The sequence below is a fragment of the Oryx dammah genome, unplaced genomic scaffold (genome assembly GCF_014754425.2).
Source record: "Oryx dammah isolate SB20612 unplaced genomic scaffold, SCBI_Odam_1.1 HiC_scaffold_5, whole genome shotgun sequence".
NCBI classification, from domain to species: domain Eukaryota; kingdom Metazoa; phylum Chordata; class Mammalia; order Artiodactyla; family Bovidae; genus Oryx; species Oryx dammah.
The window spans coordinates 44,511,304-44,523,334 of NW_024070189.1; the positions used below are offsets into that span (position 1 = coordinate 44,511,304).

The 12,031-nt window shown below is 40.7% G+C and overlaps 1 protein-coding gene across 1 annotated transcript in view; it reads right to left on the reverse strand.

Annotated features, from left to right (window-relative positions):
• GALNT10 (polypeptide N-acetylgalactosaminyltransferase 10) overlaps positions 1-12,031 on the reverse strand; it is a 230,941-nt gene that overhangs the window by 164,828 nt on the left and 54,082 nt on the right. The window lies entirely within an intron of this gene.

The following is a 12,031-nucleotide window of genomic DNA, read 5'->3' on the forward strand; positions in this document are numbered from 1 at the left end:
AGCCTGTGCTGTCACACGACCGCCAGTAACTCCCATGAACTCCCTCTTCCCATTTCTGTGGCACCTCATGGCTCTTCCGCATATGCCGCCTTGCTTGTCCCTGCAGAGGGTAGAAGGGGGTCAAGTCATTCCTATTTTGAAGGTGTAGACTTACAGATCTGGGGTTCCTTCATTCATCCCAGGGAATGTTCCAAGTCAGGCACTGGGGCACCATAACCAGCCAAGTAGGGAGGAATTCTCACAAGCTTTCGGTTGTGCGGGAGAGACCAACAAATAAGCAACAACAAAACAGGAGCGCTGCTAAGTTAAAAGTACTGGGGAATCCACACACAGCCGCTATCCTGGGCTCATGATTCTCCTCAGGGAAAACCAGACAGCATGACTCTGAGTCCACGGCCCTCTGGTCAACCAAGGTGAAGGAAGTCACGTGCCTCAGGTATGAAGAAGACAACTCTAGCCTGGGCCCGGCTTGGCTGGTGAGAGAAGGGCAATGGGACACTTTTTCCCCTGGCGCTGAACACAAAGCTGTGGAATAATGAACTCTGATGCCTAAGGGCCTCATCTCCTGAAGTGCCCAGAAGTCGGGCATTTCAGGTTTTGAGTAAATGCCCTGAGGTCCTTGATTTCACCAGCAGCACGTGATGCTGCCGGACAGGGCCAAGAGCCGGGTCCCTCTCCCTCTGAGACTTGGTTTCCCAGGTCCCCAACCTCTGAGGTGAACAGGTTGAACTAATGCTTGCTCTTTAGTGCTAATCTATTAGGAAGCTTCAAAAGTTCATCTCTTCCTTTTCTCCATCAAAAACCAGAGAGAAGGCATGAGGCAGTGTGTTTCAATGGTGCTTCATAAAATAAAATGAACAATGTCAGGAATGTTTACTGACCTCTGAAGTCAAGTTCTTTAAGGCTGATTGGCTGGATGCAGCTGTTTAATAATGGGTCACCCCCTTCACCCTACCTCACATTCTAATGCAGTTAATAGGGCCATGCTGTAACTCATCCCATGAGACAGAGAGGAGAGAGGGCGGCTGGTGTCTACTGTCTGCAGAAGCTGGTTCATAAAGCAATATTTATACATTCCCTTTAACCTGACACTGCATAAGATCTATTACCACTTAATTAAACTGTAACCATTTTATACACTGGCTTCTGGTTGTGATCAGCATCTAAATTTACCAGTCCACAAGGCCACATTGACTTGGTGAAGAAGCTAAATAATATTCACTTAAAAGAGCATTAAACTATGCAGAATCATCAGGAGTAGTCAATAAAGACTTCATGTTAAACAGAATTTAAAGAGATGGCATTTGCTAGTTTCTTCCCTGGAGAAACACAGGCCTTTAAAACTTATTTCCCACCCTTGAATTGCCAGTGACTAGAGAGGTTTTGACAATTTTCAGATGTGTTGAAAAGGAATGATTAGAAAACTTCGTTAAAGGCATTTGCATTTGTCTAAAAGAGGGTGCGTCCTGGATCCTGCCGCTGTCATGGAGGAAAAAGAGACAGGCGACTAATTAAGTAACAAAGGCTCAGCCAGAAACCTCCATTTCGGAGGCGTAATCTCCTTTGCCAGGCATGGGGCAGATGACGGCTGCAGGCTTGCTCCAGCCTCCTTGGCCTAATCCTTCTTCCTCAGCAAGAAGCGTGCCGACAGTGTCTGGAATAATAACATAATTATGGACAGCTAAAACACCTCATCCATGAAGGACAGGAATTTGGAGTCTTTCAAATACAGGAAGATGAATCAAAGGACCAAATGGTGGTTCTTTTATTGGGCTGGGGTGGTTGGAACTGCCTTTCTTTCGCTCTCTTTTTCCCACTAAAGTACACACACTGCTCAGGGAAAAAGATACTTTTGACCAAGACCTGATGGCTAGTTAGGTCAAAGTAGCCTCTGCACTCACTCAAAACACAAACCACAAATCCTCAAGTATCTTTCCCCCACTTAAAAGCCGATTTTTCATTTTTTACCTCCTTTCACATTTCTTCCTTGAGTCTATATTATAAAGTCCCCTCTGTTCTGAAAGAAAAGATGCAGGATTACTGGGCAGGAACTGTGTTTTATGAATTCTCTACTCCCACGATTTAGCACAGAGACTGGTACACAGAGGTGCAACATAAATGTCTGCTGATCCTTCCCATGTTGAAAGAATATCGTCTTGCAGAATATTCCGAGTGCAGTGGCTTATAGCAGTATATACACATCGTAAAAACTCAAAACCAAAAACCACAGTCCAGAGCCGTGAGTTTCAAAGGGCATCCAGAGATGCTTGGGGGCTCAACAGAGGTGGCTCAGAGACTGAGTTAGGGAGGGAACGGGGAAGACACTGCTGCCCTCAACCCATGTTTACCTCTTTAAAAACAAGTCACTGCTACTTATTATCTATGCTAGACTTTCACATAAAACATCCTTTAAAGAAAAATATCCGAAATTGGGTATTCACATAGTCTCAAAGTATCTCCCTACAAGACGCTCATTAATTCCAAAGGGGGAAATAGTAATTTAGCCTAGAGGAATCTGGTCTACATGACCTTAATATCACTGGTAATAAGACATCGTATGCCTCCGATAGGATGCGCCGAGAAGAGCACATGTCACTTCTATGGTACTTTTGCTCAAATGTGTCAAACTAATCATGAGAAAACATCAGACAAACCCAAATTGGGGGACAGTCTACAAAATAATTGGCTACCCTTTTCAAAAGTGTCAAGGTCAAGAAAAACGGAAAGACTGAGGAAGCACCACAGATTGGAGGAGACAATGAAGACCTAACAGCTAAATGTAATCTGGGATCTGGGAACAGAAAAAAGGACAACAGTGGGGAAAAAAATCGGCGAAGTTCAAATAAGGTCTGTAGACTGGTGAATACTGTTTCATGGTCTAGATAACTCTACTATGTTTGTGAAAGATGTTAATATTAGGGGAAGCTGGGCGAAGAGTACAAAGGATTATTTTTGCAACTTTTTTTTTTTTGGTAAATCTAAAATTATTTCAAAATAAAGAGTAAAATAAGGTTTCTGAACTAAAGTTGAAAAATATTTACATATTTATTTGGTTGTTTCAGGTCTTGGTTGTGGCATGTGAGATCTACTTCCCCGACCAAAGATCAAATCCACGTCCCCTGCGTTGGAAGGCAGATTCTTAACCGCTGGACCAGGGAAGTCCCTAAATAAAGTTTACAAAACACCATCCAAGAGAAATATAATTGAGCTTTTGGATTTTTGTCATCAACTATGACAGAGACAGGCCTTGGTGGGTACCAACAGTAATTCAACTTCATGATCAAAGCTGCGAGTTTTGAATAGTCATGAATAGCCAGGCCACTGGTGGTCAGAGTCTCAGAGACATCACCAATCTCTTCCCAGGATGAGTCCACATTGAACAAGTGTTGGTTGCTCAGTTGTGTCCAACTCTGTGACCCTATGGACTATAGCCAGTCAGGCTCTTCTGTCCATGGGATTTTCCAGGCAAGAATACTAGAGTGGGTTGTCATTTCCTCCTCCAGAACAAGTCCCAAAGCACCTGGATTTATTTTCTAGAAAAATAACAGAACCCCTGTCTTGCCAAGTCTATTAATTTAGGTATATGTGTGAATTTCAGTGTTATTCATTTTTAAATGCTTGATTTTCTGATCTCCCCTGGCAATCTTCAATTATTCCCAAGACCAAGCAGTGAGGAAGAACAGCTCAAGATAATACACACTGAAAAAGAAAAAAGCAGCTCACAGATACTGGTGAAGAGGCAGAGAGCCTAAGTAGCCTCTGAACATATGAAAGGTCTACTTCTCCCTAAAGACTCATGGACATGAACAAGAGAAAAGGAGACATAGGGAGGGAAGGAAGAAATCGGATAGCAATTACATCAATTCAGGTTTCCTCTGAAAAATTCCTAGGAATTTAGCCCTCTATTTCATAATGTACTCATGGTTATTTCCATATAAGTATTATCATCCCCCCGACCCACACCACCACCACCAAATCACATCCTGAAAAGAAAGGTCATGTTCAATCTGTGCTTATTCTGATACCTACTGACATATTCCCTAACTTCTGGAAGCGTGGAACAAAATGGCTTAGAAAATGTTTATGTTTATTATATCAGTATCTTCTGTTTTAAGAAACAGATATACATTTTTTTACAGATTTAAATCTTAAAAGCACAAACATATATGCACAACTCACTCATCTGGAAAACCTCACTCCCTAATGATGGCAGGTAAATGAAGCACTGCTCTGCTAAGAAGCTGTATTAAGACCCTAGGAAATCTATATTGTACCTATAATAGTTATGCATGAGAAAATAAAGCTCGCTTTTCTTTTTCTATTATGAAAGGTGTGGGTTTGGCAAATGTCCCAGTGGCTCTTTTATTTTAAAAAAAAAAAAAGAATATTTGAATTGCTCATAACAGATTACCTGTTTTGAAGTGCTGTTAAAATTCTGTACTCAGCCCTTCTTTCTCGGAAAGTCAGAATTCTTGTTAATAATGGTTTTTCATCCAAAAGACACTTACTGAACATTAAAATATCTGCTGCTTTAAATATAAAAGCATGAAACTGCCCTCCCAGTCTTTATTCCTTTGGTTTTCTAGAACCTACACTGATCTTGGGGAACCAGTCTTCTCCCAATGTCTGCATGTGATTTAGGGGGCTGGCCTCTCCCTCAGTTCCATAAGTGAAGACCTGACCCATATACCAGAGTGTGGTATCCTCCAGACTACAAAGAAAGCTTTAGAGATAAGTCATAAGCTACAGTGGACACAGGAGGGCGGATAAGTCATAAGCCACAGTGGACACAGGAGGGCGGCTCATTGACTAAGACTACAAGGATCAGGAAAGAGCCTTTCTCTTGCTGCTAGAGCTGCCCAGCTACAGGGAGGAAGCCCTGGAGCTGCCAGAGGCCTCTCGCTGCCATGATGGGGAGAGCAGGTTTGAGGAGAAGCAGCCCACATTAAATACAGATTACTGCAGACATGGAAGCCCCAGGATTCAGCCATGCCTGAAGGCAGTGCATCCCCAGCCTTTTCAGTTACATAATCCAATAAATTCCCTTTTATGTTTAAGCTGGTGTGAGAAGAGTTTCTGTCACTCGCAACTGAAAGAGTCCTAATACAAGTGTGTTTTAAAAATAGAGAATATTAAGAAGGTAGAGATAAAGTGAGGTTTGCTAACCTTGAAAATTCAACTTTAAGCTAGCGCCAGGGAGCTTCACTCAGATAAAAGTACAGACACAAGGGCAAGATAGCATAAAGAAGTCAACAGAACATTGGTTGTGAAGGCAGCAGATAGGATTCAAATATCAGCAGACAGGATTCACTTATAGGACTCTGTAAGTGGCCAGATAAGAGGCTTGGGCAATAGCTAAACCTCTCTGGGCCTCAGTTCCTATACAGCTAAAATGGGAGTAACAACTTCACGGTGTTAGTATCAAAACCACAGAGCTAAGAGGTGTAACAGCAAGGCATTGCCTAATCAAATACAATCACGTCTTTCTTCTGCTGGGATGCAAGGTAAGAGGGGAGGGGATGGTGTGAGCAGCTGGGTTTGGGAAGACAAGACGCTGAAGCTCACACAGAAGTGCTAGCATCAAAAACATCAGGCTGACTATGAAACAAGGGTGGAAACCACACCATCTCACTCAACAGGGTGATGGTGTTCCAAGACAAACATGAGAAGCAGATCTACACAAACCTTCTCTCTCTCATGGGACTGTTTACTCCTAACATTTAAGAACACAGCTACATTGGACTAATGGAACTGCTAGGGGCTTATCTGGTTCTTGCCTAGCTTCTGTGACACACCAGGAAAACCTCACTCACTTGGTGATATGAAATAATAAGTAGATGAAAGACACAAATTAAAAAATGAAAATAGATTAAATAAAATGAGACAAAGTCAAAGAAAAGAGGTCTCAAACTAAAGGCCTAAGGTCATCTCCAATCTACAAGGGATAACACACAGTGCTTTTAAAAAATAAAGCATATGATGACAGCTACCAGAAATCCAGAAAGTTCTCTTAAAGATCCAAATGTCCAGCTTCTCTTGAGTAACCGGAAGACCTGGCAACCCAGCACAGTAACTCTCGACAGCAGCTGAGCTGACAGCAGATGCCCCATCAGATGGGAGAAGGGACTTCCACAATCTCCCCAACCTGCCACATTCCCTTTCATAGCCAGATATCACTCATACAAGGGGCCTGCAGAACCCCTTCGGGAATCTGTGTTTGATCCCCATGGGAAACAAGCTCCTCCTTTGTCAACCTCCCCACTCCAGAGGCAATGTTACAAAGGTTAATGAAAGCTTTAGTGGTGATGGATACACCACTCTGTGACTATACTAAACCCACTGAAATGTACCCTTGAACATGGCGACTATTATGGTATGATATGTTTATTTAAGTATTCCCTAATAAAGCTGTTGTTTAAAAAAGAAGAAGAAAGGCTTCCTGTAGGGTAAGGTATTGACCAGACTATGATACTGACAAGGCCTAGCCTTGGTACACTCCCAACTTTCCTTTCCTGCCTCTGGAAAAGACGACAACCAGAGCTGAATCCCCACAGAATTACTGCACAAAGCAAATGGATAACAAAACCCATCAACAACATTATCCATAACCAGATTAGCTCACAAGGGATCCCCATGAACCCTAAAATACAAATAGGTGAGTGAGAACAAGTCACCAATAAGCACTAGTCTTACATGTTACTGGTGTCTGCACAGGAGGATAAACGGAAGCCATGGGAACAGTGGCTGCTAGTGAGTGGACAGGAAACAACCAGCAGACGCCAGCTGGGAAAGAGCAATTCACCAGTATGAGAACAGCAGCTAAACATGGAGGGCTTCTGCCCAATCCAATAACAGATGAGCATAAGATGGCCACAGTATGTAGGTCTGATGGGGCCAGAGCAGTATGGCTCACTGAGGAGAAACTGCTGAGTAGAGTTCAAATTGAGCAGGACAGGAGCAATGGCAATAAAGGAAAGAGGAGTTTCAGATAAAAATGGGAGAGGGAAACAGAGCCAGGATATCTAAGAAAGCAAGCCACCATATTTTTTAATACTATAAACCAAGAGGAAGCTCTATAAAGTTAGAAAACCTTTACGAAACCCCACATTCTAAAAGTTCAAGAAAATGAATTTCACCAAAAAATGAACAGCAAAGTACTGATGTCAAATATTATGCTAAATTATTATCTTAAAACAACAACAACAACAGAAAGCAGGATAGCATTCCTGTGGGCAATGAAAGCATGCTTTAAAAAAATGCTCAAAAAAAAGAAATCAAAACTGCAACCTAGTATTAAAAAATGAGTTAAAAATTTTTAACAAAATGCTCCAAGATATGAAAGAACAACATACTAGAATTAGAAAGACTCAAAAAATGAGGTAACAAAACACAAAAAGAATCAGCAATAAAAGAAGAAATCATTTTGGAAATGAAGATTAAAGAAACAATGAACAAATAAACAAAAAAACCCACAATAGTGAATGCCTTAAATAGGTAAAAAGAAGAAAAATTTTAAATCCAGAAGAAATTTTTTAAAAAACAGTCAAGAGAAAGTGACAAATAATAAAGAGAGGCAAAGAAGATCTAACATATAGATAAGAGGAGTCTCTGAAGAAAAAAAAAAAAAGCAAGGTAACAGAAAAAATACTAAAAGTATAACTCAAGAAAAATTTCTTAAAACTTAAGAAAAAAGATTTGAAAGGACATATTAAAAGAGCAAACTGCATAACTAAGAATATCAATCCAGGACAACAATACTAAGGTATAATCCAGTAAATTTACTGAAAGGAAGGGAGGAAGGAAGGGAGTATACTTTCAGGTACTCAAGAAAGAAAAAGGGACAAGATACTTATATGGCAAAGGAAATTAGATTATTATCATACTTTCTAAAAGTTAACACTTTATGCCAGAAGAAACTGGAGTGACACAAAGTGCTCAAGAAAATGTGAACCAACAATTTTAAACTTAGCAAAACAGACTAGTGTAAAAGGCACAAATGCTATCAACATTTGAGAATTCAAGAAATATTGTTTTTGTTCCCATGAGCCCTCCCTAAGGAATCTAACAGGAAATGAGGTTCAGATAATCAATCTGACTAGAGAGGTATCAATACATAGGCTGATGGTGGTGGTAGTTTAGTTGCTAAGTCTTGTCCAACTCTTGCAATCCCGTGGACTGTAGCCTGCTAGGCTCCTCTGTCCATGGGATTTTCCAGGCAACAATGCTGGATTGGTTTGCCATTTCCTTCTCTATGAACATTAAATACCAAGCTATTTAAGAACTACCACAGAACTAAGATTAAGTGTAAGTTAAGAGGGATAGAGTAGTATAATATATAGAGAGGACAACTATAAAAACAATGGGGAGAGAATGGGGAGAGTATATGCAAAAAAGATTTTTTAGTGTTTTGAGTAATCATACTTTAGTGGTATTAATATTATTGTTCTGATACTGTTGTGTTTGTGAGATGAGATAAAAAGCTTAATTTTACTATCTCTTGTGTCACTGAAAACTTCGGTTTTTAACGTGAAGAAGGAGATAACTGATGTAACGGAGAAAAAGGAAAAAACTCTAAAATCTTGAATTTAAACAAATATAGGGACTTCCCTAGCAGTCCAGTGGTTAAGACTCTGTGCTTCCACTGCAAGGAGCATGGGTTCTATACCTGGTTGTGGAACTAAGATCCTGCATGCTGCATGGTGTGACTCCAAAATAAAAAAATAAAACATAAATATATATATCATGGGGTATTTTAGCTTTAAATGTAAATAAAATATAAATGCATTTATAATCATCCAACCTTGTCCAATGAAAAGGTCAGGAGCAAGTCCAGTGTCAAAAGGCATCTCTAGTCCTCATATTATAGTCTTAAAATATTATTCCCCACTAAAAGAAACCGAAGGGTTTCTTAGAGAAATTACTAATTCTAGGTCCAAGAGAGGAGACATGCCAGATGAATCTGGAACATCTTATATAGCAGAGAGCAAAGAAGCTACTATCAAAGATTAGAAGGTATGTCATAGACTCGAGATCCAACTTGAAGAGCCTCCCACCGAATAAATGAAGAAGAGACAACAGAATTAGAATACAGCAAGCCCCCTAGACACAACCCTTCAAGTTGCAAACTTCCAAAGATGTGTGTTTCACATGTCCAGTCACGTAAGTTAGTTCAGGTGTCTGGCATACACTGCCACATGTACGCATCCTCTACAAGTGGTTGTGCTTTTGTGTGCTTTACTGTACAGTTCTGTACGGAGTACAGTAGCACAATATCTTTATTTCAAGCCTAGGGTGTCCAGAAGCAAGCATAAAAGCAGTGGTGATGTAGCTGGTACTCCAGGAGTACCAGTACTATACTGTAGTACCAGTACTATACTGTAAGATTAAAAACATTTTATTTATTGTTTGTTTTTTATGTAATATTTGTGTGACAAGTATTATAAACCTATTACAGAACAATACTATATAGCTGACCATGTTAGTTGGGTACTTGGGCTAACTTTGTTGGACTTACGAACAAGTTAGACTTAACACATGCGCTCTTGGAGCAGAACTCTTTTGTATGTAGGGGACTTACTGTAACAAGAGAAATTGTGTGCTTCTTGATGAAGAAACATAATATCACATGTATTCTTTCCAGAGGGATCAATATCAGGCTGATCGAAGCTCTGGATAGAGCTGCTGATTCACAGAAAGTAAGGAAAACCGAGAAACATGGTAACTTTAACCACAAACATGCAATCAGTCAAATCCGTACTGCTGGAAACCTGACCAGCCTGGGTTCTAATAGACAAATTATAAGAAAAAGAAAGGACTGAAGGGGAAAGCTGTAGATTAAGACAGACTTCAAAACCATCACATTTAATATGTATGGCTGAGTTCCTTCGTTATTCACCTGAAACTCACCACATTTTTAATCGGCTATACCCCAATACAAAATAAAAAGTTAAAAACAACAAAAAATCTCACATTTAAAAATGGGTAATACTAAACTGCTAGACTAAACTGTTGGGTATGCACACTGGTGTGATAAATCTATTTTTTAAATGAAGGAAAGTGACTGCTGTAAAAGTAAAGTTAACCTATTAGGGAGTGAGAGGGAATGATGATTGAACTGGGGACAAGAAGGGGTTTCTGGAGGGACTGGCAATGTTCTATTTTCTGGCAGGTGGTCGCTGCAAGGGGATTTACAGTTAAAATAATTTATTACGTTTGCAGTTTCTTGTGTGTGGTTTTCTGTATCTTGTGTTTTATTTTGCAATAAAGAGACTGCTTTTAAAAGACAGGGATGGGAAGGAAAATAGAAAGTCAATTTCTTTCTTTCTTTTTTTGGCAGCTCTGCACATCTTGTGGAATCTCAGTTTCCCAACCAGGGACTGAAGATGGGCCACAGCAGTGAAAGCACGGAATCCTAACCACTAGACCACCAGGGAAATGCCAAGGTTCCATTTCTATACCTATCCCTTGACATGTTTTGTGCTGAGAGACAGGGATCACTGACTAGGTGTATTCTAAACACTGGACACAGTCTAAGCAAAGGCAAGGAGGTAGAAGTGAGATGTATGGCAAATTCTGGCAATAGCACATGGTCATCCTGTTTGGCTGCCCAATGGCTCTACAAAGACAACAGCAGGAAACAAAACTAGGAAATATAAGTTAAGGGCATACTGCATAAGTTTCGTTATGCCAGGATAAGATGTCTGTACTGAATTAAATGTTTCTGAACCTTGTTTCTCACTCCAACCCCCTCCTCCTTCCTAAAAGAACTCTGACTTTTTTGTCCAGTTATCCATCCAGCAGTTTTTTGCATCTACAGGTGCTGCTGGAGCTACAGCAGCCATCTTGAGACAATGAGGAATTTTAACTTCTGGAGAACATGCTGAGTATGGCAAAGCAGAAAGATGGGCAAGAATACAAATCTCAGATGATATTGCTAAGCCAATGAGTTAATTAATCTCACAGTCACCCTTCTGCTAGGGTTCTTATTATATGAGATAATGAAATTCCATACCATTATGTGCAGCTGAAAGCAGCCAAAATTATAAATAAGGGGAAAATAATTAATTACAAAATTATGGTAAGGGGAAATTATACAAAAGCCCACTTCAAGACATACCTTTAAACAGTCCCCATGCTCTTAGTGGTCCAGAAAAATCATGACCCTGAGTCTTGGTTGGTTGCCCTGAACAATCAATCTCCCAGAAACACGCAGAAGGTTCCAGCAGCCAGCTTAAGTTTACCACTTAATCACACGAGTCTAGCTGGTGTCAAGCTCTTAAAGGAGCTGATCCCAGGGAATGAGGAGAAAAATGAAAAGGAAATAAAACTGAACAGTTGCCTGCAGAGAACACCAGCTGCGCGTGATTGATTTCCATGTAATCTCCATTTATCTCCCTGGAATTTCTTCATCAGATTCCTGGCACAGGGTCACAGAGACGGGTGATGCTGCTCATGCCTGGTGTGGTCAGGAAAAAAAAAAAAAACATTCCCTTATATACCCTTGAAGTCCAGAAATGATTATTCTGGGGAAAAACAAGAGATTTTCTTTTCCTCGCCCTGGTGGCAAAGCTCAGGCCATAGTTCACTGTCAACCAAGGTGGAAGGTCAGCTTATTGGCTACCCTATTAGGTGTGAAGAGCCAACTCACTGAAAAAGACCCTGATGCTGGCAAAGACTGAAGGCAGGAGGAGAAGAGGGCAACAGAGGATGATGTGGTTGGATGGCATCATCAACTCAATGGACATGAGTTTGAGCAAAGTCTGGGAGATAGTGAAGGACAGAGAATCTTGTCATGCTGCAGTCCACGGGATTGCAAAGAGTTGGACATGACTTAGCAACTGAACAACAACAACCACTGTATTAGAAGTTTGTTCTCTCAAGCTGATGAGCCCCTAGGATCTGCGGAGTTTATGTCCATCCTGAGTGTTTTCAATCTACCAGCTGCTCAGGCCAGATGTCTTAGCTCTGATAATAGCTGCTACGTAGGGTTCTTCCATTGACCCATCCATTCCCCCAAACCACACAAGGAAAC